We start from the raw sequence: 23,947 nt of genomic DNA, 5'->3' as shown, positions 1-23,947 counted from the left end.
TGGAATGAGTGAGCCTGCACACTTAGGCGAATTCTCTCCTTTAACACACGCTAGTAGGGATACACACTTTCTCTCAAATATGAGGATGTTGGTTTCCAGTGCTACCTTCGGTTCAAGGATCAGGAAAGTAATATTTATAAATAATCCCTTAAATAAAATCGTATAGATTACACAGGCTATCTTTTATGGTGTGATAAGGTAATGCCTGAATATAAAAAGGCAGTGGGATTATAAGAATTTGTCCATTTCCTCAACTCTGGCAGGACACTACCTATATAGAAAATGTCGTCGACAACTGCAAGCTCCTTCAGAAGTCAAGGAGCCAGGAATAAGACAAACCTAGAGTAGATATGCTACTTCTCTACCTGCTCAGTGTAGCTGCCTCACTTGAATTCAGTATCAGGATCTTAAATTATGTTTCCATTTTGGAGAAGGGCAATAAAAGATTAACTTTGCCCAGATTGAGGTTTGGTCTTCACCCAAACCTCCGAGCCCTTGGAATGTCCTCTCTTGATAAGAGTGCCTTTGTTCCCCTAGGAGATTTGGGCCACACTAGATGATCTATGCTAACAAAGTGACTTGTGGTAGGGAGAGCCTTGGTGGTACCAGCTCAAACTCTGGGGCTGCTGGGGACTAAAGTCAGCCACGTGGACAGTCGACTGTGGCTATGTGACTGAGCCCCAGTAAGTCTGGACACCAAGGATCAGGTAGGCTTACCTGGTTGGCGGTGTGTATTGCCACACATCGCTGTGGAGAGAAACAGACTGTTGACACAATCCACTGGGAGAGAACAAGTGGAAGCTGCACGTCTGGTCTCCTGGACCCTGCCCCGTGCCATTCTGCGCTCCACTGACTTTGTCTGCATCCTTTCACTATAATAAACCCTCTCCAGGAGCGCAACAGCTTTTCTGACTTCTGTGGGTCTTGGGGACCTCGAAGGTGCAGTTTGTGTCAGAAGTGGGGGTGGTCCTGGGGATTTTTGGAATTGCAGGTGGAGAGGGGTGGAGGAATGAGGAGAAATCTGTAATTCTCTAGAATTCTTCAGGGGCTTTCTGAGGGTTCTATCCCTACAAAGCCAACTGTTGTCAGAAGACAAAGTCTCCTCGGACTTTCAGCCCTTATTCATCGCACAGAGAGGGGCCTGGTCAGCCAAGGAGTAGCCTGAGATTCTAAACAACAACACACGGATTCTTCTCCATCTCTCCAACCTAAGCTCCATGGAGAGAGAGAACGGAAAGCCAGCCAACTCATCTTTCCTTCATTCTCAGCATCTTACTCAGTAAATTTTACTAAACCTGTTCCTCAATGTCATCTCATTAAGGAAAAAGATAATTACAATATTAACATCTTGCTTCCCTGCACTCAGTGAAGTCACAAGCATTTAACTTCACACTTTGAAAGAACTAGGTACCTGTGTTTCTGAAGCCTATTATTCAAATGCAAATCTCATAGTAATACTGAAAACTTGATTTCTTTTTATTTCTGACTACAAAGAACAGATGGCATTTTCAGTGAACTGATCTCAAATTGCCTATGGGACTGGAGGAGAAACATAGGTATGCATATAGATCCACCTTAGAAAGTAACAAATTACATTTGGAAAAATATACATCTAAACTAATTCCACTCACGATACTAATAACATGCTGTCAAACACTGGAAAATCTTCTCCAGTACCTAATACTTCCTTTCGTAGTACAAATCTCCAAGCCGTCGAGCAGAAATGAAGGATGCCCAGTAGCACACATCCAGAGTTCCTCAATCCCAGTACATCTTCCAAATGGTGATCACAGGACACAGCACGTGGGGAACACGGGACAGACACAGGGTGGCTGCTGTTCCTATTCCGACTGAAGAATTACCAAGCACCTGTCACTCAACACACACCTCATCTCCTATAATCCTCTCGACGGCCCTGGAAAGAGGAGATGTGATTCTTCCCATTTTACAGAGATGAGAAAGCCAAAGTGTAGAGAGATTAAGGCACCTGCCCGTGATCACAAAGCTAGCAAAAGCTGAGCCAGCAGCAACCCCCAGCTCTGTCGGCCCAAGAAAGTTTTTTAATCGCAACACATCCGGTGTCCTGGTTAGTTACAGACCTCGATTATAGCCATTTATCCTATATACCATTAATGGATTGTTAATTTTCAAAGAATTAAAGTCAGATAAAATAGCCTTAAGACTAAAAGTGCTAAAATTATACGGAATATAATCAAAATTTTCTTGGATGCTTCAGATGACACTTTAAGCCCTTGTAACGTCTCAGGTGAATCATCCTGCAGAAGAGCGATTGTGCTAATGAAGTGCAGGTCAGAAGAATAACAGATAAATCAGCTTCCACTTACGTATAATCACTAGCCTAATTCTCATAAATACTTTTGCAGAGTTCATGATGTAGCGATCTGCTAACTTTTTTTCAATTCGAGTTAACAAATCTTTATCTAGTGCTCTCTTTGTGCCAAGCCCTGTGGTAAGCTCTGGGCAGCAGTAATAAGTGTGATAGAATGCCTGTCCTGAAGGAGGACACATTCTGACTCTGGAATACTACATCATCCCCCTTGCGATAGAATCACCTTGTCAATATTTAATTGGCTGAAAGTGGAATATTAACAGCAGCAGATCTACATTTTTTAAAAATACAATTGGTATGTCCACAGATGCTGTAAGGTGACGACTTTTCCTCTTCCTTTCATGAGCGAATAACTATCTCCCATGTCATCCAGCTTTTTCTCAAACTCTCCCCAATCCCCACACACACACACACACACACACACACACACACACACACACTCCTCTCTGACAAGTAAATAAATAAGCCATTTGGTGGCGGTGTTTGTGGTGTGATTGGCATTTATCACCAGTCCATATTCAAAGGGATTTTACAAAAATCTGTCTTCTGACTGGTGGAAGGGAAGAGAAGCAGGGAACAAAGCAGAAGGAAGGGCGGACAGGAGCGTAACCTTCCCTTTGGCAGATGTCTGGGAAAAGGAGACTCTTTATGAGATCACTGCATCAAAGGGAAGTAAGAAGTTTCCAGGCTGCCAGTCACAAAGCCACCAAAAACTCACTTTTAATGAAAAAAAGAAACTGTTAACTTCTGCGCTGTTGTAAAATACTTACCAAAGACACCTTCCCTGCTAAGTGCCATTCATTTCAGGAGTGAAATGCTGCAACAGAGTAAAATGCCCAGGGCAACCGGGAACTGGAGGAGGAGGGAAGTGTGTGGTTCAACTGTCCCTGTAGGGGAGGAAAAGGATCTCTTTCCTTGACAGCTACCCCACTTAACTACGGTGCACTCAGCCCTATTTGGCACCAGTGAAAATTTAGCCTTCCAGCAGATTCCCTGCCATCTGCCTTCTGACTATCAGCCTACAGTCAAAACACCTTGAATGCTTAAAATCTGCAAGTGCTCCCAAAGGCTGCCTTTTGGGGGCAATTAGAAGATCCATGGGAAAAAAAATCTTTACTTTGCCACTTGGCTTCGATTTCCAAATTTAGTTGAAATTCTGGAAGCGAACGTTCAGACAAACATTATTTCCTGATTTTTTTTTTTTTTCCTTCATCTTGGTGCTTTTTTAGTACCCATAGCCAGCAGCTGTGGAAGCTGAGGGAGTGACAAATGGCCATCAGGAAGGCTTAACCCCCCAGAAAATCAGCAGAGATGTTATTCAACTGACAAGGAAGAAAACGGAGAAATAAAAACAGAAACAGAATAAGCTCAGGTTTGGGCCCCCAGGCTCCACCAGGTATCTACCAATTTATTCACCCTGAAATCTAGAGATTCCAGGTGGAAACATTTTTATTTTTTAAAAGTATCTCCTCACTTTGTTGGGATTTTAGCGGTTACTCTTTGGAAGTTTCCTTGCACGGGGCTGACGGATAAGCTAATGCAATTGTTCAGAATCTGGGGAGGGAACCAGGGCAGTTTCAGTGTTTCCTCATCTAGAGCACTGGATAGATGTCTTCGGGAAGCCAAGATCTGCTCTTCCAAAATGTATCCGTCTTCCACAAGGAAAAAAAAAAGTTAGACAAGTCTGATTCTTTTTCATTTAAAACACATGGCTGGGATTAAATACAACCAAAAGATGCTTCCTGGTCCATTTAGATCCTAGCTATGACCAGAGCTAAATGACTTTCTTACCAGTTCAGTCCAGGGCCTGAATGATTATATAATGGCTTGATATCTTTACGATCTAAAAAGTCTTGTGAACAGCGGTATGTATGTTAGCTTTTTAATGTCACACTAGTATCGTCCTCCCCATTCTCATGACTCCCTGGTAATTTTTATCTGTTCCGCTTGTTGCGTGGTTCTCTAGGTTTGGATTAATAAACTCCTAAACCTCTTAAATTCAGATCTACATTAATCAGATTCGTAGCTCTACTCTTTATCCTAGGCACACACTGAAAATGGTCATCGGCTCAGAACAACTATTTTTCAATACAGTATTTAATATACACTAAAGTTGAGACAAGAGTTCCCTAGTTAACATAGGAAGTGACCTAGTCTCAACCACAAACACATTCACATCATATTGCTCCTGTGTTCCAAGGACAGTTTGTCAATATCTCGAAGATGTTTAAAAGTACAGTATAAATTATTCTATAGCTTCAGTCCCTTCCATTCAGAATTAAACTTAGACTGACTTGATAATCAATACTCATCTTTCCTTTTTTTCTAGATTTTTTAGAGATAAGAAGCATTCTTCTATGTTGCAAATAAGAGTCTTCATTATATTAAGAATTTCTACTGTATTAGAATCTAGATTGTCTACAACCATGCTAGCCTGAACAAGCCCGATCCCATCTGATCTTGGAAGTAAGCAGGGTCGGGCTTGGTTAGTATTTGGATGGGAGACCACCAAGGAAGACCAGGTGCTGTAGGCATAAAAAATAAAAAAATAAGGGATTGTAAACTGAGACAAGGTCCTTGCAATCTGTGAAGTCAACCAAGGGTTGCCTCGCCTAAAAAAAAAAGAAGAAGAAGAAGAATCCAGATCAAAAGGGACAAGTATCAAAGCATCGTAACATTTTTAAATCTAAAAAGTGAATAAAAGATCCCAATCGTATAGTTTGTACATGTTCATTCTCAATTCAGTGGCCTGGAACAGCCAATGGTGTTTTCTCAGCCTTTGGTTTTTTGCTACATTTGCCAAGGTTCTCTCATTAGCTGTTCCCAGGAGCTGGAAATGAGTTCCACAGAAAGGACTGATGCTTTGAACTCAATAGGTTTCTTTAGAGTGAAATTTTACACCAGGGTTCCAGTTAGAACCTAAGGCTGATTACTTGTGTTTATAGACCTCGCTTTCCTCATCACTGGATGGCTGTTTCTTCACTGGATGATTGATTGTGTGAGTATTTCGGTGGTTCCTCCTCAGAAGACTTCTTTCTATTACTTTTGGAGAAGTTCCAATGGCTTTGCTTTAGCAAACCAAGAAAATGACTGACTGTGAGATCTAGAGCCACCCCGTCCCCCCACCCCACCTCAATTTATAACCCAACAGCACCACTTAGCAGGAGTGTCACTTTGAGTAAGTGGCTAATCCTCTCAAAGTCTTAGTTTCTTTATACTTTAAATGTAAATACTTAACAACACTGGCCTTAAAGAGTTGCTGTGAAGATTAACTAATCTGTATAAAATTTTACAGCACTATATAGTAAGTACTCAAAATATAGATATTATAAGCTATTGTCATTATATTATTATATATTATATGCATATTATATACTAGCTTTTTCTGGTTCCCTGGAGTCTCACAGAGTGTAACACAAATTATAGCATATTCTAACATAACCTTGAAATATATAATATGTACTCCTTTGGGTACATAGCCTTGGAAAGTCACAGCCTCTGTAGCAAACACTGTAATGCTCTGTTGATATGTCTTCTGTGTTTCCCAGGTCACTTACTACATGCAAACACGTATCTGATGCAAACACCAGAGTTTTCTGCCCGAGGGCTTTTCATCTGGCTGTGAGACCATGCTCAGCCCATGGGCAGGGTCAGCAGAAGTCTGGAGAGTTAATGAGTCTCAGAACCCTCCACCGATGACAAACAAGGAGTTGATAGATAAATATCACTATTTCCAGAGGTTTTCTTGTGGGGCTGAGCCCCACGTAGCCTCAGAGAAACCTGGCTTGGAACACTTTTGTTGTCTGTATTCTCTTTCCTGATTCACTTTTCCACTCTCCCAGTATGTCCTGGGATGATCTCCCAAATACAGCACTTACACTTGAATCCTTGTCTCTAAGTTAGCTTCTGAGGAATCCAAACCAAGACACCTCTTCATAAGTTCATTATAGCCATGTTTTCATTCAGTGAATGTGAAAACAAATTGTTTCTTCTTGGTTGAGGAACTAGAAAACTAAATGACTTGGTTTAGAGGCTGTACATTCTGTATATATGTACATATGTATGTACATGGGTATTCATAGAGTCGAAATCTTAGTGGAGCTCAACAGTAGTGCTTCCTTACCACTCCAATATGCAGAAATGTATCCATTTCTCTGAGAGTTCCCGTTAGAATATGGGTCTTACATCTTTCTCTTCTCTTCCCTTCTTGAAAAATGGACCTTACATAACTAGCTGGGACCAAACCAGATAGGTAGCTTTGCATGGGGAAGAAGGGAAGGCAAAGCAGCAGCACATGGGGTAGTAGAAGCTGAGTAGGATGAGAAGAGTTGATGGGGCTGGGGCAGGGGGCCTAGAATGGCACATTGGAACCTGTGTAGAACATATCTAGCATGCAGATCATGGCGTCTAGATACTATCTGTTGCTAAAAGGAACCAGGGCTGATTCCAGAGTCGAGGTTGGGAAACTTAAAGATGAGCCCGGAACATCTTGCGCCAGGATAAAAAGAAGTAGTCAAGGACCAACGGGGGGTGTGTCAGAAGGATACAGAGGTCATCTTGAAGGGGCTCCTACTGGTCAAATCTGGAACAATTTAAGCATGAAAAAAAATAATAATATAATAACAAATTACAACTGTTGCATAGAAATTAAACTTGATGAAAAAGAAGAATTTACACAATCTTTAAGTACTTCCCACACAAAATACTTCTTAATTACAAAGGAAGAAAGAGTAACTTTACTGTAGAGAAGCCTGGCAGACATGACCTTACTCAACTGATCAAGCTTAATGTCACTAATAATGGAACACGTCAAAATTGTGCACCGCCGCCTGATAGGATGCAGTAAGAAGCTTAACTGCTGTGATATTCCTGCTAAAGATGCATAACATGAAAATAATCATGAGGAAATATCAGTAAAACACAAAATTGAAGGATATTCCACAAAATAACTGACATTCAAAAATGTTAAAGTCATAAAATTTGAGGAAGAACTGAGGACCTTTTCTAAGTGCTATAGTGGCAAAGGCAACACATGATTCTGGCCTGATGCTTCCTATAAAGGCCGTTATGGAAAAACTTAAATGGGGTTTGAGGATTAGATGGTGGCGGTGTTAATTTTCTGATTTTGATGGATGTGGCTTGGTTCTACATGGAAAAGTCCTTATATATAAGGAATATATATATGAAATATAGAAAAACATCATGTCAGCCACTTACTCTCAAATGGCACAGGAAAAAAAATAGAAATATTTGCCCTATTCTTAAAATTTTTATGTAAATTTGAATTTCTTTGGTACCTATGGAAAAATCCTACAGGTGTCTATATTTAGAGATTACTCCCCTCCCCACCAAAGATCAGTTAACCACTAGAAGACCCCAGTCAACAAGCTCTATCAACACATTTCCTCAGGCTTTCGGTGCCTCGCGTCGAAGGTTAACTGGTCCACCAAAAATCATCAGACTCTGAGGAAGGCTTACAAACATGCCAGAACACACAAGCAAAGGACAAAATAGCTCAAAAGAAAAATAAACACAGAAGAAAGAGAGCATCAGTCCATTATTTTAAACAATATTTGTAGAGCATCCACAGGCTTGTTGCAAAGGCCCCACATGCAACAGTAGATGTTTTTTGAATGAGTGCTTCCATTTTCAACACAAATTTTTATTTTTCCCATGTTCTTCCAGATATATTCTCCCATATCAATAGCTGAAATTCACTAAGACGGTTTCTGGAAGCTGTCCGGAAGAGACTTGACGAAGTCAAAAATCATAAATCAAATCCAAGTAGTAGTTTACCACCTAAGCTTTAGCATCAGACAGACTTGAGTTTGAACCATGATCTGCCAATCATATTGGATGTTATCCTTGATTACTGTCATCTGCAAACGGGGATAGGCATACCTACCCTCATTGTATGGTTGTGAAAATAAATGAGATAATGTTTATACCTTTGCCTAGCACATAAAAAGTGCTCGTGAAATGGTGCTATTGATAGTATTATTTCTGTTGCTCACATTAGCTTCTCATAATCTCAAGACATATAAGTCTTCCTTCTGGAAGAGACCCAGACCTCATCATTTTTTCAGCCATGTTCTGTCAAAGAATACCCACATCGAGTGTCTTCTGATCGCTCTATTCACAACCCCCGTTCCACCAACTAGTACCTATGCCCTGGTTTCCTAGTTATTAAACTATCGCCTCTCGGCATCAAACCCTATTTCCATATTTTGTCTGGTAATACTAGAGCTGAGCCTCTAAAATCCTTTCTTTTCTATTGCCAGTGGCTCCCTTTTAGTTCCTGCCACAAGTGGACTCTAGAGGAAGGTTGTTCCTTCCCTGTTCCTGTTTTAGTTTTCTGTTGCTGTTCCACTTTCCTCTTCCATGTCATTCTAGTAATGCTTCTTCGCCCTGACGGCAGTAGCTTGTTCCAGGTACTACGGTAGTTGATACCAGTTCACAACACTAAAAGAACCAGCTTTATCACACCCATCGGGGGCAGCAGTTCTGCAAAGCCCCTCCTCCAAGCCACTCAGTGCTAATAACTCCAATATCTTTCCTCTTCTTATAAATTTAGGGCTGTGCTTTTTTCTTTGCCTTTTCTTTTCTTCAGTACCTATTAACAATGAATACCAAACAATTCTTTAAGTTCTTTCTATTAAATTACCTCCTGACTCAACTCTGAGCGGTACACATGGGTTGTGCAACTTTCAGATTTCTATTTAGACTCTCTTCCAAAAACCCCTCTAAGAATAATCATGTGCCGTAAGCTTAGTCAATTCTGTTAGATATAGGCATGTCTTAAATAACTTCGGTCTCCATGACTGTTCAAGATAACCATAACTCCCTGTCAGAGAAACACTTGTCACTGCATCTGATCTTTCCATTCAGATCTGCTGACCTCTTAGCACTAGACACTTTTGCTTGTACCTGGCTACCACCAACCACTTTCCTTCGCTTCTTACCTTCCAGTGATATCACTTGTAAAGATTCTTGACTCAGGCTCATATCATAGAAGGGAAAATGGTTGAAACCAAAAGTAGCAGAGAAAGGTAGACAGACCTATAGGTACCATACCATATTCCTTATTCTGCCTCTTTTCCACTTCTGCCATCTCCAGGTCACTCCAAAGGGACCATCAGTATTTTCCTCAAACATCGATTTCATCCTAGCCTTCCCTTCCTCAAGAATGTACAAAGGCTCTTGTTGCCTGCCAGATCCATTCTAAACTTCTGAGCTAGACTCTGGGTATCATTAGCATGGCTTCAGCCAGTTAGACTAACTACATTTGATCATCTCGAACAGATTTTTCCATTGTGCAGATCTGATTATTTTTAAGAAAGAACTAGTTACAGCCTGTAGGAATAGACCTACTAGGGGCACAGGATGCCTGAGGAGCTGGCTCATGGTTCAGTCAGTCTCATAGAAAGCAGTCTGCAATGTGGTGTGCTGGAGAGAGGGCAGATGGGGAGCCTTAGTTCCCATAAACGTTGGTCAAGGTCAAGAGGCGACCCCTCCGGAAATGAAGCAAGCTTCTTGGAAGAGCTTGAAGTTATCCTCACCCCAATTACATATTGTCAGAGGCCACCAGGCATCCTCAGGAGGATGTGAGGGCCAGGAAATCTCTGTTCTTTGACCCTGAGGGTTGCTGTGCCCCCACATAGAAGGCCTCTTATGTGCAATTTTATCTGCATTAAAGGAATATGAATACTTTTCTCATTTCAGCTGACATTTCCATCAAACCACATATATCTACCACATAAATTTACACAAAAGAATACTTAAAAAAAATGATTACTAAATAAATCTCTAATGGCTATATTCCCTAATCAAATAGCTATAAATATTAGTTGATTGTGTAGTCACTCTTCTGATTTTATTACATTATATGTTACCAGCAAGGAAAAATTATCTGTGCCTAATTTGTACAATTTAAAGAGGTGGTTCAGGCTATTTCTATAGGATTCTAAGTAGCTGGGTAAAAATAAAAAGTTTAGTCAAATTTCTGCGTTTTTATTCTGTATATCAAATACCTAGAAAGAAAAAAGTTAGAATATCTAAAACATATTTACTTGTCTCACCACTATGCTGTACACCTGAAACTAATATGAAATAATATTGAATGTCAACTCTAACTGGAAAATAACAATTAAAAAAGAAAAAAAGACAGACCACAGCTCATTCAGGGAGACAAATATTAATGTATATTTGAAAATAGGATGAGGACCTCACTATATCATGGACCTGAGGTGGATCTAGCCAGGCAAAATCAAGCAAACAAGAAGAATGGCGGTTATAGCCATATGCACCTTCCATACACAAGTGTGCCAGTGCACGCGCGCACACTCAGACCAGTCCATGCACCCATTCTTGAACCAGGCCACGCACCCGCACCCAAACTAGTCCTTGCGACTGCACTGTCACTAGTCCAAACTTCCTCTTATTTTCACCCACCCACAGCTGTCACACTGAAAGTCAATAACTCAGCTAACATTTAGCAAAACTCCTACCACATGCCTAGCATTCTAAGAGATACCAAGGATACAGAGAAACAATAACACATGGCCTTGCTCCGCACGTGGGTCACAGTCTGGCATAAGAGATATCAACCTCGCAGCAGTCCTCGAGTTTCACTTCTCTTCCTGCTGGTGATTAATGGCCTTTAGGCTCCAAGAGACAGAGTCACCTTTGGCCGCCACAAAGGAATGTCTTTCCTACTGCACCCTCTTCACTTAGTGTCTGGGCCTTCGCTTTCTCTGCCTCCTCAAATCCAACGTTACAATGATGGAGCAGGATTCTCCCGGGGACTTAGAAGTCCCTCGAGTGCCAGGCTGATACAGCAAGTCCTCAGCAACAGAAAAAAAAAAAGAGGAGGAACCACATTACTAAATGCCTATTTCCTAACAGACTCCTGTTAGAGGAGGTCATCGTGAAGATGTGACCACCAGTCACCCCACGAGCTGGACCTGAGCAGCTGGAGGCTCCTCACCCCTCTCCTGCCCTTGGAATGTACGTTCTACCGGCTGTTTCCACAGTGGGAGCCACTCTCAAGGACGCAGCCCTGAGAGGATAAGGTGTCGTTGAGATCATCGAGACAGTGAATGTGACTGGACCCCATTAAGGCCTCTATAGACACTTTCAAGGTTCTAGTAGGTGGCTGTGGAAATCTATTTATCTTGTGGCCAGCCCAAGACAAGCCTCATATGTATGTAAGTTCTCTTGCTTATTAAAACTGCCACCTGTCAAATAACAATAAATAAATAAAAATAAAACATATTTACATATTTTTAGTGTTCCTACTGAATTTTTACTTGGCTAATGATGATTTTCCTTTAATGTTAAATATCATGTTTAGGTTTCTTCTTATAAGTTGACTTGGGACTAAATTATCCTTATTTTTGATGTGTCTGTCATGACTTTTTAAATATATTTACCGTTATTCATTTCACTTCAATGTTTATTCTCAGTTATACTCTTGCCATATACTCTTAGCTGTTTCATGATTAGGATTTGGCATATTTTAACTTTTTTCACTCTCTTCATTCCTCAAGGATTTATGTCCTTAACTTAGCTTGATTTTTTACTTAATGTTACAAACTTCTCTGATTTCAGGAATCTATAAAAATATGGGGTATAAAATGAGCAATATACTCAAAAGGAAATTTCCGTTACCTCATTTCAAACATGAAAAAATGGAGATTTGATGAACAGGGTGAGAGTGTGATACTGCCTGTTTAGATTCATTAGTGGCACCCATTCTGAGCGTCACATGTGACACATTTCAAGATATTTTTAAATTCTTACTTCTTTCCATGAAATGAAAAATGTTTACTATGCATATATCACTGAACTAAGTAGTTTATTCGTACTTGAATGTGAAGAACATGCTTCTCGTGATGAATCATCTGGAGGCGGTAGATGTAAGGAGCTCTGTATTTATTTTTGTATAAATGTCCTCTAACCCACACTGTTGGCCAGACTTCATGTTCAGCCTCCTTTCATTAGCTGCCTTGAGAAAAATAACTCTTACTTAAAAATAAATAAATATATGACAATGAATAGCACGTATTTCTATTTATAGCTCCTTGGAAATCATCATACCCGATAGACTGAATTCAAATACATTCTCTGATGACCAAAATGCAACTCATTTCAGAAGTCCATTGGAACTTGCCTCCACCAAGCGTGCCCAGGTGTACTTTGAAAAAAATCCAAACTCTTCTATCCTGATCAAGAAGGCTCTACTCGATCTGTCCCCCACCCCATCCCCTGTCAATTAGTACTTCTTTATCCAATATCTCCCAGCCATACCAGTCTTTACGTTACGGGACTTGCCAGGTTTGCTTTTCCCTCAGAACCCTGGCAGTTGCTCTTCTGTCTGCTGGGAAGGTTGTTCCCCCATGTATTCGAACGCTCAGTTCCTTCTCTTCATTCATGTCTTACCTCAAATGCTACCTCCTCTGAGAAGCCTTCTCTAAACACCCTACCTACTCTCTACTGCATTGCACTGGATCATAGTATTTATCTGACATCATTGAGTTAGTTGTTTCTGCCATAGGATGAGTCCGTGGATAGCCTCATTCCCCCCTGGGCCTTGCTCTCCATATGGACTAAGTAAGTCCAGTCCTTAGAATCGCTCCAGGTTTTTGGTTTGTTCTCCTGTTCTCTACTGGGACCGAGCCTGCCTAAGATCCTGACCGTTTATGTTTGGCCCTGGTCCCTGTGTTCCTCCTACCAGCAACCTCCATCTCAGAAGCAGACACAGCTCCCTATACACTTGTGCCTTGTTTCCACAGAGGGACCTACCTAAAACTTCTTATCTTTAAGAGACTTGCTGTCACAGCTACACTCACTGAATAGGAATCTTTGGATCAGACCTAAGAGCTTTGATTGAACACTGACTTCCTTAAGAAACACGAGGAACAAGAATAACGTTTTCTGACTCCACCAACACTCCTTGAGCCTGTAAGCTCTCTTGATTCTCCAGTATTCTTCAATATTTTTAAGGACATCACTTCTGGAAAGAAATGATTTTCCATTAATCTTATTAGGACACCAAAATATGATTCACGTAGCTTAATGCAGGCAAACACGGTACAGTGAAGTGGTTAGATGCACGAGTGTAGGTTCAGAGCCTCGCTGTGTCATTCGTCTCTGAGCTTTATCCTCCTAAGCATAAGACGGGGGTAATAAAAGTGTCTTCCTGAAAAGAGAATTCAGTGAGATAATGCAAAATGTTCATATCTGTGCCAGATAAGCACTGTGTGTGGAGGTGAGAATGATACAACCCTTTCGAGGGGAATTTGCAAAATGTAACAAAACTACATATTCAAATATCTTTTGACCTAGCATCACACCTACAAGTACACCTCCACGAGCATGGTACAGCATAGGCACGAGGTTCTTTGTCAAGGCTTTATTCGTAATAGTAAAACATTGGGAAAAAATTTAAATGTGCAGCCATAGGAGGCTCCTCGACACATTAGAGTACTACGCAGTCATGAAAACAATGAGAAGTACTTCTACAAACTAACATGGAGAGATTTCCATGATATACTAAGTGAAAAAAATGCAGATGCAAAAGAATATTTTATATAAACACACACACGCGCGCGCGCGCGCGCGCACACACACACACACACACACACACACACACATATATATATATAACCTTTACTATAAGACAGAAAACCAGAAATACATATATTATGTAGCTAGGCAGACACGAACAACAGAGGAACAAAGGAATAGGGGCCCAGCCTAGACACCACCCAAAGAAAAGACTATTGGTAGTTAGAGAATCCCTCCTGCATCCCCAGAGACAAAAGACAGGAAGGGCATAATCTGTAGCTGGTTTACTCTGGCCACCGAATGGTGCGCAGAAGGTACTACCCTAACCTGCCTACAACCTCAGCATCATTACACCATCATTATAGTGCCATGTTTATGCTCGGAAGTTCATGAATCTAATTATAACAGACTGAATTCTGGGTAAGCGCATGCACACCAGACAAAGAGTTGTATAGCAGCCAGTGTTAATCAAAATGACCTCACGTGCCAATCACCTAAGAATGAATATCTTTTGTAACCACCTCTCGCAACCCTAATTTAACGCAGACCTCTCTCTCCCTCTCCCTTCCCTGGGGTTACATGACCTCATTTTCACGTGATCAGCCCATTTTAGGCCTTGACCTATCTTCTACCTCACTATGTGCCTTTAATAAATAATATGTATAAGTCACTGAGTGGAAATTCATTTCTTCACCAGTGATAAGGACCGAGACCTACATGTTACCTCAACTCCAGTCACGGCAACAGTAACACATGTATGTCTTTTTACAAATATATACACACACATGTACATACTTATGCATATATATATTCATGTGTACCTTATTTGCTTATTTTTGCAAAGTAAAATATAAGAAGACTAAACCAGAAACTAATGAAAAGGCTTACCCATAAGGGGTAGATGAGAATTGGGAGAAAGATAAAAATAAAACTAAGACTACTTTGAGTAAAATTTTTTAATGTCATTTTGAGCCGTGTAAATGTTTCACCTATTCAAAAATTAAATTTAAATTATGGTTGACATTCAATATTATATTCGTTTTAGGCATACAGGATAGTTGTTAGACATTTTGACAGCTTACAAAGGGTTTACCAAAAGCAAACTCTAAAACCAAATACAAAGAAACAAATGAATCCAACCACATACCAACTTGTGTTGTAACCACACTGGAAAAGTAGTAGGTTTTGAACACAAAGGTCTGACAACATGCTTGGTGGGAACTTCTTAGGAAAGTACAAATTGAGGGACTATCTATAGGGCATCTGTCCTGGAATCTTCAGAAATATTAATGTTTCAATTAATAAAATAGGCAAGCAGGGGACTCTTCTAGATGAACATAGAACAAACAGACAAGATAACTAAACATAATGTATGATCTCTTCTTGGATTTTGAATTCAACAGAAGATTAGCTATAAAGGACATTAATTGGGACAACTGGGAAAAATTTGCATGTGGACTGTATATTATAATATATTATTGCATCAACGTTAAGCTCTTCTGATATGATCATGACAGGGTATCTTTGTTCTTAGAAAAATATGTTGAAATATTTAGAGATGAACTATTATGATCAACATGAAACTTACTTTCAAACTTTAGTCAAAAAAAAAAAACAAAGAAAGAGGGAGAGAGAGAAAAAAGGAGAAAGCAAATGTGCAAAACATTCGTGTTACTACATCAACTATTCTATAGGTTTAAATTTTTTTCTAAGTAAAATTTTGAGAGGTAACTCCCCAAACAAACAAACTTTAAAAAGATCTGGTCTGCTAGCTATTACTATCTCTGATTCTCCTAATCTGGGAGACTGTGAGAAGGAAACGTGAAATAAATACATATGGCTGATAAATAAAAAAGAAATCATGCACTGGGATCTATTTTCAGCCTACTGAAGCATGTCAGTTGATACTTTACTTATTCATTTCCCATAGTATTTGTCCAAACAAATAAAATTGCCTCCAACTTTAAAATAGGAAGTGAGACTGTCTACAAGCTTGCCTGGGAAGAAGAAGTTAAATCTTATCCTTATTTTACCTCCTTCCTGTTTAGTGATGTGCCTTGGCAGAAACTCAAAGGGAGTATAGTTCCAGCCAGCCTCTGGGAAAAAATGCAGACAACACTGCCTCATGCTCTCATGAATTACGCTGGGGGACAAGCCGCTGCTTCCAACCTGCCTACCTCGATTGTGGTGACAAAGCACCAGGCCAAGAGGCAGACCCCTGGGTAGTCGGGTCTGTATTATTTCAGATTTTAAATACTGAAAGAGAGACAGAAAGCCTTTCCCAGATCAGGGAGTGAGAAGTATAATGTACAATAGATGAAGCTCACCTTATCTGGGGGGCATTTAAAGATCTATCAGCCCTTCCTTTTAAATTCCTGGCATGCAATTGACCTAACAAAACACCTTTAGACACTCCTAAATCATATGGCTTTTAAAAATCTTTTTCCCAGATATATAATATTTGCCCACAAAATGATGAAATGACAATTTGCCACTGGCCTTCTATTTTCCTTTCTTTCTAGGCTTAAAAGCCTATTTCATTTCTATTGTGGGATCGTGTCCAGGCATAGAGAGGCACCCTTTGTAACTGGCTAAAAGCTACAGAAAGGCTCTATTGAAACAAAATGCTGCTCATATCCCAGTCCATGCCAGAAGAATAAATGGTACAAAAACACCTAAAGAAAACTGTCCTAGAGCTACTACTGTGTTACATTAGCAGACAAGGGAGAGATGATTACATTTATAGGTATTTTTTTTTTCCTTATATAGAGGCAGAATCTATATGCAGTTAAAGGCTTGTGCATCATCACCACTAGCTGAATTTAATTCAGCTAATGAGAACGAAGAGCTAAAGGAAGACTTCTTTGTGAGGCTTCTTGGTCTTGGCCCTATACATGGACCATAAAATTAGGCTGCCTTGCTTCCCTTTGGGGCCACAGCACTGATCTGCAAATATATTTTAAGATTCCATTTTGCCATCATAAAAATATTAAAATATACATCTCTTTAAAACATTCATCTTAAACTAATTATGAAACTGAAAGCTATTAATACCAAGCTATTGTTATGAAATAATACCTTCTGTTTGCATAGTGTTATTCACCTTTGTGTTTCAGAGCTCAGTCACAATCTGACTCCATCCTGAGAACTCTGCAAGGTAGATCATCATATGGTTACTCTTTGCGTTGTAGTCAAAGCAACCGAACAGGACACAGTCATTCTCAGTGCTGAAATTTTATGTCCACCATGTATCAGAACTGAAATCCTTGATGAGAGAAAATCAGAGAGAGAGAGAGTCTCGGTTCTGTCATTTACTAGCTGTGTGACCCTAATGAAGTGACCAAGCTTCTCTGAGCCTGTTTCCTCAGCTGTACAATAAGGGAAATCATGACTACTTCTTAAGAATAGTTTGATGGTTAAATAAGTTTCAAAGAAATAGCTTAACGCTCAAAAATGATAGCTCTTTATTCATATACTCATTCAGCAACTATTTTAGTGTTTTTAGCTGTTGACAGAAAAATACAGAGCTAGAGGAGGCCAGTAAGATCGCTGTACTGTTAAGATGCAGCAGTGGCTTTCAGGAAGCTCACAGACTGAAGCACAGTAGACATTTAAATAAACCATCAGGATGAGGAAAGCAGTCCAGGGCCACCATGTACAGTGGTGAAGGTTTCATACTGCACATCTAGGGGACAACATCCATGTTACAGCATATGTGAGTGATGACACCCCTAGAGTTATGTAAAGCACCACCTGAGAAGCCATACTCAGCAATCCTGCTGCTGGCAGAAAAACATTGATAAAAGCTTCAAAGAGGTGCCATTTAATCTAAGTCATTCCAGAAAAGAGAAAAAGTACCTGAGAATATATGAAGTGAAGGTTGAATTGCAAGACCACCATTGCCATAGTAGATGGTTTGTGTATATGGCAGAAAAATGAAATTGAAAAGATAAAAAAGAGATCACGTGATGAGTGGCCTTGTAAACCATGCCACATAAATTTGTACTTTGCCTTCAAAATAACGAAGCGCTTCAGTGCGGATATGTGATTGCTACATTAGCACATCTTCTCCACTTTCTATTAGCCTCTAGTTTCCATTTGGACATAGTTCTAGGGATTCTCCATAAAGAATAAAACCCCAAAGTGTGATTGATAATGCTGAGACGGCTGTCCAGGATGCACTTTGCTTAGGAGGGATGATAACCATAGACTAAAGCTGACTCCCTGACAGGCAGACAGCAGAGAGGAAGAAACCAGGCTCCTGATGACTATATTGAACTCTTGGGTCTAGCTTTGCCTGAAGTCTACTTACTATGTGATCTTCAATATTGTAAACTAATAAAATCCTATTTATTATTTAAACCAGTTTGAGTTTTGTTTTCTGTTAATTTCAACCAAAATATTTTTATCTGATACAGGTGCCGATGAAAGCCTCTAAGCGAAGAAGTAGCATGATCGTATATACATTTTATAAAAATATTACTGGTAGTAACTGGAAAAAGAAGGTACTAGAAAGAGCCAGAAGTCAAGATAACAGTCTTTTGCCAAAGTCTAAACAAGAAGGGAAGACAAAAAAGTAAGTTGTATATCCTAAGTAAAAAAAGATTTTAGAGAAATATTTTCAATGGACGAAAACTAAGTTACAAAATAATTTGCATAATCCAATCTTGTTTAATTTTTTTAAATCTTTGTTATTTATGTGGCTATGTGTCATTTCACATTTTACTATATTTATTTTCTCTGAAATTTTTTTTAATGAGAATTTTTAGTTGTATAATTTAAAGAAAGAACATTTAAGAAATAATGGCCAAGTGACCAAAGTCTATGGCCTTGAACGAAAAGGACTGAAAGACATTTAAAAATCAAGCCATCTAAAGCCATCTTTTTAGGAAAAGTTCTAGCCCCACCTTCTGCATGACTCTTTCTAGACTACTGCTAGATGAACTTCCTTTTAATTCCTAACACGCTCACTCTCTGGATAATCATTCAGCCTTCTCACGTTCTACCATGTACTGCAGATTAACTTTTCATAAACATGTATCTTCCAAATGGTTATAATCCTTAGGAATCTTGGCTTATGCTTTTTTGGTAGTTACACTTGACCTAGCTCAGTGTTCTGTACATGGTAAGTATTCAAATACCCCCTGGTTAGCTGAGTGTTCTTCCCAGCACACAATACTGCTCTCCTTGCTCCCTGCTCCCCTATCCTACCTAGATCACCCCTAGACTTAATGTAGAGAAGCAGGCCTGGAAATCTCCAAAAAGGTTGAGAATGCTTCTGTCCTGCAAGGCTCAAAACTCTGCCTCAGGTTCTAGTTTTAGCTCTTCTCTGCATCACCAGATGGCTTTGGGAACATCTCAACCTCTCTGGGTCTGGTTCTATCTGTAGAAATCTTCACAGAAATATTTGGAAGAGTCAAGATAATCAGAACCCATGAAGCACAGGAGGAAACAGTAGGCTGGTGCAGGAAGATAACATTGGGAAAGAAACCACGTGTCAGAAGGAAGATAGTTTAAAAGCAAGTTTCTGTAAAAAGTAAAATTGATGAAGACATCCATTTGAAAAAAGCAATAAGACAGGAAGACACAGCCAACGTGGCTTTGCACCGGAACCCATGATCCGAGCAAATCAACCGTCACCAAGTGAATAGAACAAACGTCACAAATGGGTTTGATCCAGTTGTGTTTAGGTTGTCAAGGTCATTTACTCAAAGTGATCACTGAGTGTCTATATTTTAAAGCACTGTGGTCAGTACTGAGAAGACAGGAATAAACAAGATAACCACGGATCTGCCCTTGTGAAGCTTAAGTTCTCGTGGACGATAAAGACAAGTAAACAGTCAATTGCAATACGGTACAGTGAGAACATTAGAGAACACTACTCACATTGTAGTCTGTGCAACGGGCATCCCTGAAGTACATTTTCACAATTACCATGTGAGTAGTGTTCTCAAAAAGAAATACAACGGGTGTTAAGGCCTGAATGTTGTGTCTCCCCAAAATTCATATGTGTAGCCCCAACTCTTAATGTGACTGTATTTAGAGACGAGGCCTTTGTGAAAGTAATTAAGGTTAAAAGAGGTGATAAAGGTAGAGCCTTACTCTGATAAGATTAATGCCCTTACATGAAAAGGCAAGACTAGAGAGAGCTCATTCTTATCCTCTCCACCATGTGAAGACACAGTAAGAAGGCGGCCACCCACAAGCCCAGAAGAGAGCCTCCAGAAATCAACGCTGCTGTCACCTTGATATTGTACTTCAGAACTCTGAGAAAATAGAGTCCTCTTCTTTAAGCCACTAGTCTGTGGTATTTTAATATGGCAGCCTCAGAAGTCTAAAACAATGAGAAATTAGCAGAGCATTACAGGCGCACCCAATCCAATCTTAGAGCCTCATAGAAATCCTCCTGAGAGAAAATAACACTTAATGTTAGAGCCAAAGAATGAATAAGAGTTAGCAAGTCAAAGAGAGAGTTGGTAGAGGGGCTAGGGGAATGTGCTGAGTGGAAGTTGTTTTCCAGGCAAAGAGAATAGCAGACATAAAAGAAAACGAGACACATCCACGATCCACACTGAGCGGATCACGAAGCGTGAGGGGCACAGCACGTGCAAAGTTCAGTAGGGGCAGAGTTACATACAATAGGTCTTTTGTAATCCTTCATAAGAAGTTTTGATTTTACTCTGAAATCCATAATAATGCTATATTAGTCCTAAAATATTAAAAATTAATGATAGCTGGAATCATTTGTTCAATGTAGAATAATTTACAAACTATCTGGAGGCAAATTTCCACTTTTGCATCTTTTCAAACATTTGCTCAGCACCATTGGGTTGGCCCTCAGTGACATTTGTTTAATAAAAGATGACTTTAGACCTTTTCTAAGGATGTTATGATCCACAGCTTACCATCACAATGTACACATGGTTCCAAATCAGACCCTTTAAAAAAAATAATAATCTCATATTGACATGGTAAGAGAGCCTTTCTCTAAAGAAATCCATGTAATATCTCTGCCCTAAAATTCAGGCTGCCTCCTAAAACCTCAGCCCTTGAATCACCAGACCAGCCAAAATAGTGCTGCATTTGTGAAGTTCAAGTTTGAACCAACCATTCTGGCCTGCAGAACAATTCGGTCTATTCCTGTACCTCCTGCAAGCTGCTGATCTTTGGATGAGTATCACCACTGCAGATTTACATTTTCCATCCTTCCGGAAAACAATAGGCAGACAACAGAGCATGAAATAATGTTTTGTGTAGGGGTCTGCAGAGCATGTCAGGTTAGATTCTCCATTTTGAGGCCTTCAAATTGTTTTTGTGAACTCCCGTAATAGCATTGCACCACATTCGGTCTTCAGGAACGCAGACTTTGAAAACAAGAGTTGATGGACCCTGACAGCCAGTTTTTTAGGTGTGTCCTTCCAACCACTCAAGCATGGGAGATAGTTACGCACTGGCCTCAGGATCCCAGTTCCCCCTCCAAAGTCCTCCCACGACACTATGAATGCCCGGTGGTCGGGAGTCCACTGCTTGCTGGGCATACTTTAGTCTCAGCATTTGGGGAAGACGGTTAGCTCTCCAAAATTTTTAAAATATTTTTGCAAACTGTCCATTTCTTTAACGTGCATTTGGTGCACAGGGAAAAGCTCAGTATGACCAAACTAAGAACTATATTACTGTGATCCATAATCTTTGAGCATCCTATTCAGAAATGCCAGGCTTGGGGTTCAATAAGAGTTTTTCCGAGAAAGCAAGGAGACTTTCAAGTTGCTTCAGAGACAGAGCTGTGTCATTCAGCCTAGCTGAAACTTTGAAGGACCAGTTCGCTTGAATTCTTTACAACTCTTTAGGTAAAGATCAAACTCCTTTGGTGGCTTTGGCCAAATCATGTTGTCCGCTTTATGTAGAAATAATATTAAATGCCTACCCTGTCAGAAAAGCTGTTATCACCTCTAGTGCAGTATTCTCTCTGCTAGGTACCCCTCTTCTTCTAATCAGCTGTGAGCCCCTCCACCACCAATAATAGTCTCTACTGATCACCATTTTATTTCTATTTTAATTGTCTATTTGACTGTCTTAGGTCAGGTTCACTGGAAACAGATTCCGAGGCAGAGATTTGCATGCGGTTTTACAGAAGAGTGTATGTAGTTGGGATCAACACGTGCAAGGAAGTGAAGGAAACAGATTTGGGGAGCGGAAGAAGTAGAATTGGGATGTGTCACAACAGAGGTGGACCCCAAGGGAGCTCTGAAACTAGAGTTGCCCCGAATTAAGGCAAAGTGGTCAGGGCTTTATATTCCTAAGTTGACAGGTTATTGGTTGAGGGCTGCCCCAGGAGAGGACCAAGACCTTGAGCAAGGCAGCTCCTGCAGGCAGAGAGCAATTCCTGGGGAGGGGCTCAGCTGTGAGCCCTCAGCACTGACACGGAAAATCTGGAGAAATGGGTGTCTTGGACTGGAAAGCGGGTATGGATGGTGCCCCCACCACACCCTCTCACCCCAATAATGTGAGAAGCAGCCCAGGGGGTGGAGAGAGTCTGTCTGAGGGCAATTTAGCCACCTTTTCTCCCCTCTCCTGTTAGGTCAGCACCCCCTTTCTATTTCTCCTCCCCCTTAATTTCTGGTGGGACCTTCTGCTTCAGCTCCTCCAAGCGTCAGACTAAACCAGGCAGTTTAGGCCAAGGGTCTTATGGTTTTAAGTTTTGCAGTGCTTTGGGACATCTAACTACATTATGTTTTATTTTAAGCGAATTTCTAAGACATGCTTGAAATTTCACTTGCTGGCTTCTAATTGCAAATGTACAGTATTTCAGCTACATTCGGATCCGATCAATTTTTGTCCGCTATCCAAGAAGCCTTACGGCCACTGTTTCTATGGGAAAATGTATATTGAGTTCTAAACACTCGGCTCAAAAGAAGTCTTGGAACGGTGCCCAGGTGGAGACTGCCACCCAGGTAATGACTGCAATGAGCGCGGTAGGATTGTCAAAGCCTTCAAACATACGTAGGGAGAGCACCAGCCTGTTAAAAGCTGCAGTTGCTTTTTAGCTGAGCCTTGTGCAAATTGACGCTGGAGGGGCCAGAGGATTGTTCTCATCAATTTGTTCCCAACAAACAAATCCAGCACCACACACTTCCAAACAAGGTGGGCTGTTTCAAGAGATCACACATCTTAATGGAATCACACTTCCTTTCTGGGACGAGCAAGCACATCTTGCCCAAGCAGCTCAGCTGTCATGACAAACAGAATCTGGTCACAGCTCCCTCTCTCCCTAGCGTTATACCTATAATATTGGGAAGGAAGCTGGCAGGGACTTAGCCCCACATTATGGATCATGTCTGCAGCAGGAGCTGGTGAAAGCCTGGCCTTCCACAACGACCACAACAGTCTGGCTCTCGTCCCACCCACCCCCCCACCCCCACTCCAACCCCACCCCCCCGCTTGAACCCCCTTCCCAGAGGCGGGGCCTCAAATGTCGCTTTAACTCTCCTCAGCTCTTCTACCTGTGAAACTGGCTGCAAACAGCCTTCTCTAGGAAGATTTTTTTTCCCTAATTGAAGAAAAACCCACCCTCGAGGGGGACACGGAACTCAGCAGTTTCTAAAAAGTGACTTATTTTCTTCCTCAAAAAGGATCAGTACTTCTGAGGTTCAAGGCCCTCTGATGATTTCGACTCCCCTGGCACGGCGTCACCACTGTGCAAAGCCCAGTGTAGGAGATGTGCCCGGCACAATAATGCCAGTTAAATGAGTACCGTTCATTACCTCCCAACAGTCCGGGAGTTTAAAATCTTGTCAATTCATCCCACATGAGGGAGATTATGTGATTTACATGTTAAAGTGCCCCATGGTTTGATTTGCATAGCAAAGACTTTGGGGACACTGAAACAAAGGATCACCCTGTGACAAGAGTGCTATTAGCATAGAGCATTCGGATTTCCAGACAGGCCAGCCCAGCAAACCAGGTTGAGTTTATAGGATTTGACAATTTTTCATCTATGACAAGAAAAGAGGTTAGGGAGTTGGGGTGTGG

The 23,947-nt window shown here is 40.7% G+C and overlaps 1 pseudogene; it reads left to right on the top strand.

Annotated features, from left to right (window-relative positions):
- The first annotated feature begins 4,766 nt into the window (after positions 1–4,766).
- Positions 4,767–4,884, top strand: LOC120614515 (uncharacterized; annotated as a pseudogene).
- The last annotated feature ends 19,063 nt before the right edge of the window (positions 4,885–23,947 follow it).

This window comes from Pteropus medius, unplaced genomic scaffold (assembly GCF_902729225.1).
Source record: "Pteropus medius unplaced genomic scaffold, Ma_sr-lr_union100, whole genome shotgun sequence".
Taxonomy (NCBI): domain Eukaryota; kingdom Metazoa; phylum Chordata; class Mammalia; order Chiroptera; family Pteropodidae; genus Pteropus; species Pteropus medius.
The sequence above is the reverse complement of the archived record's forward strand: the minus strand, read 5'-3'. Positions and strand labels throughout refer to the sequence as shown.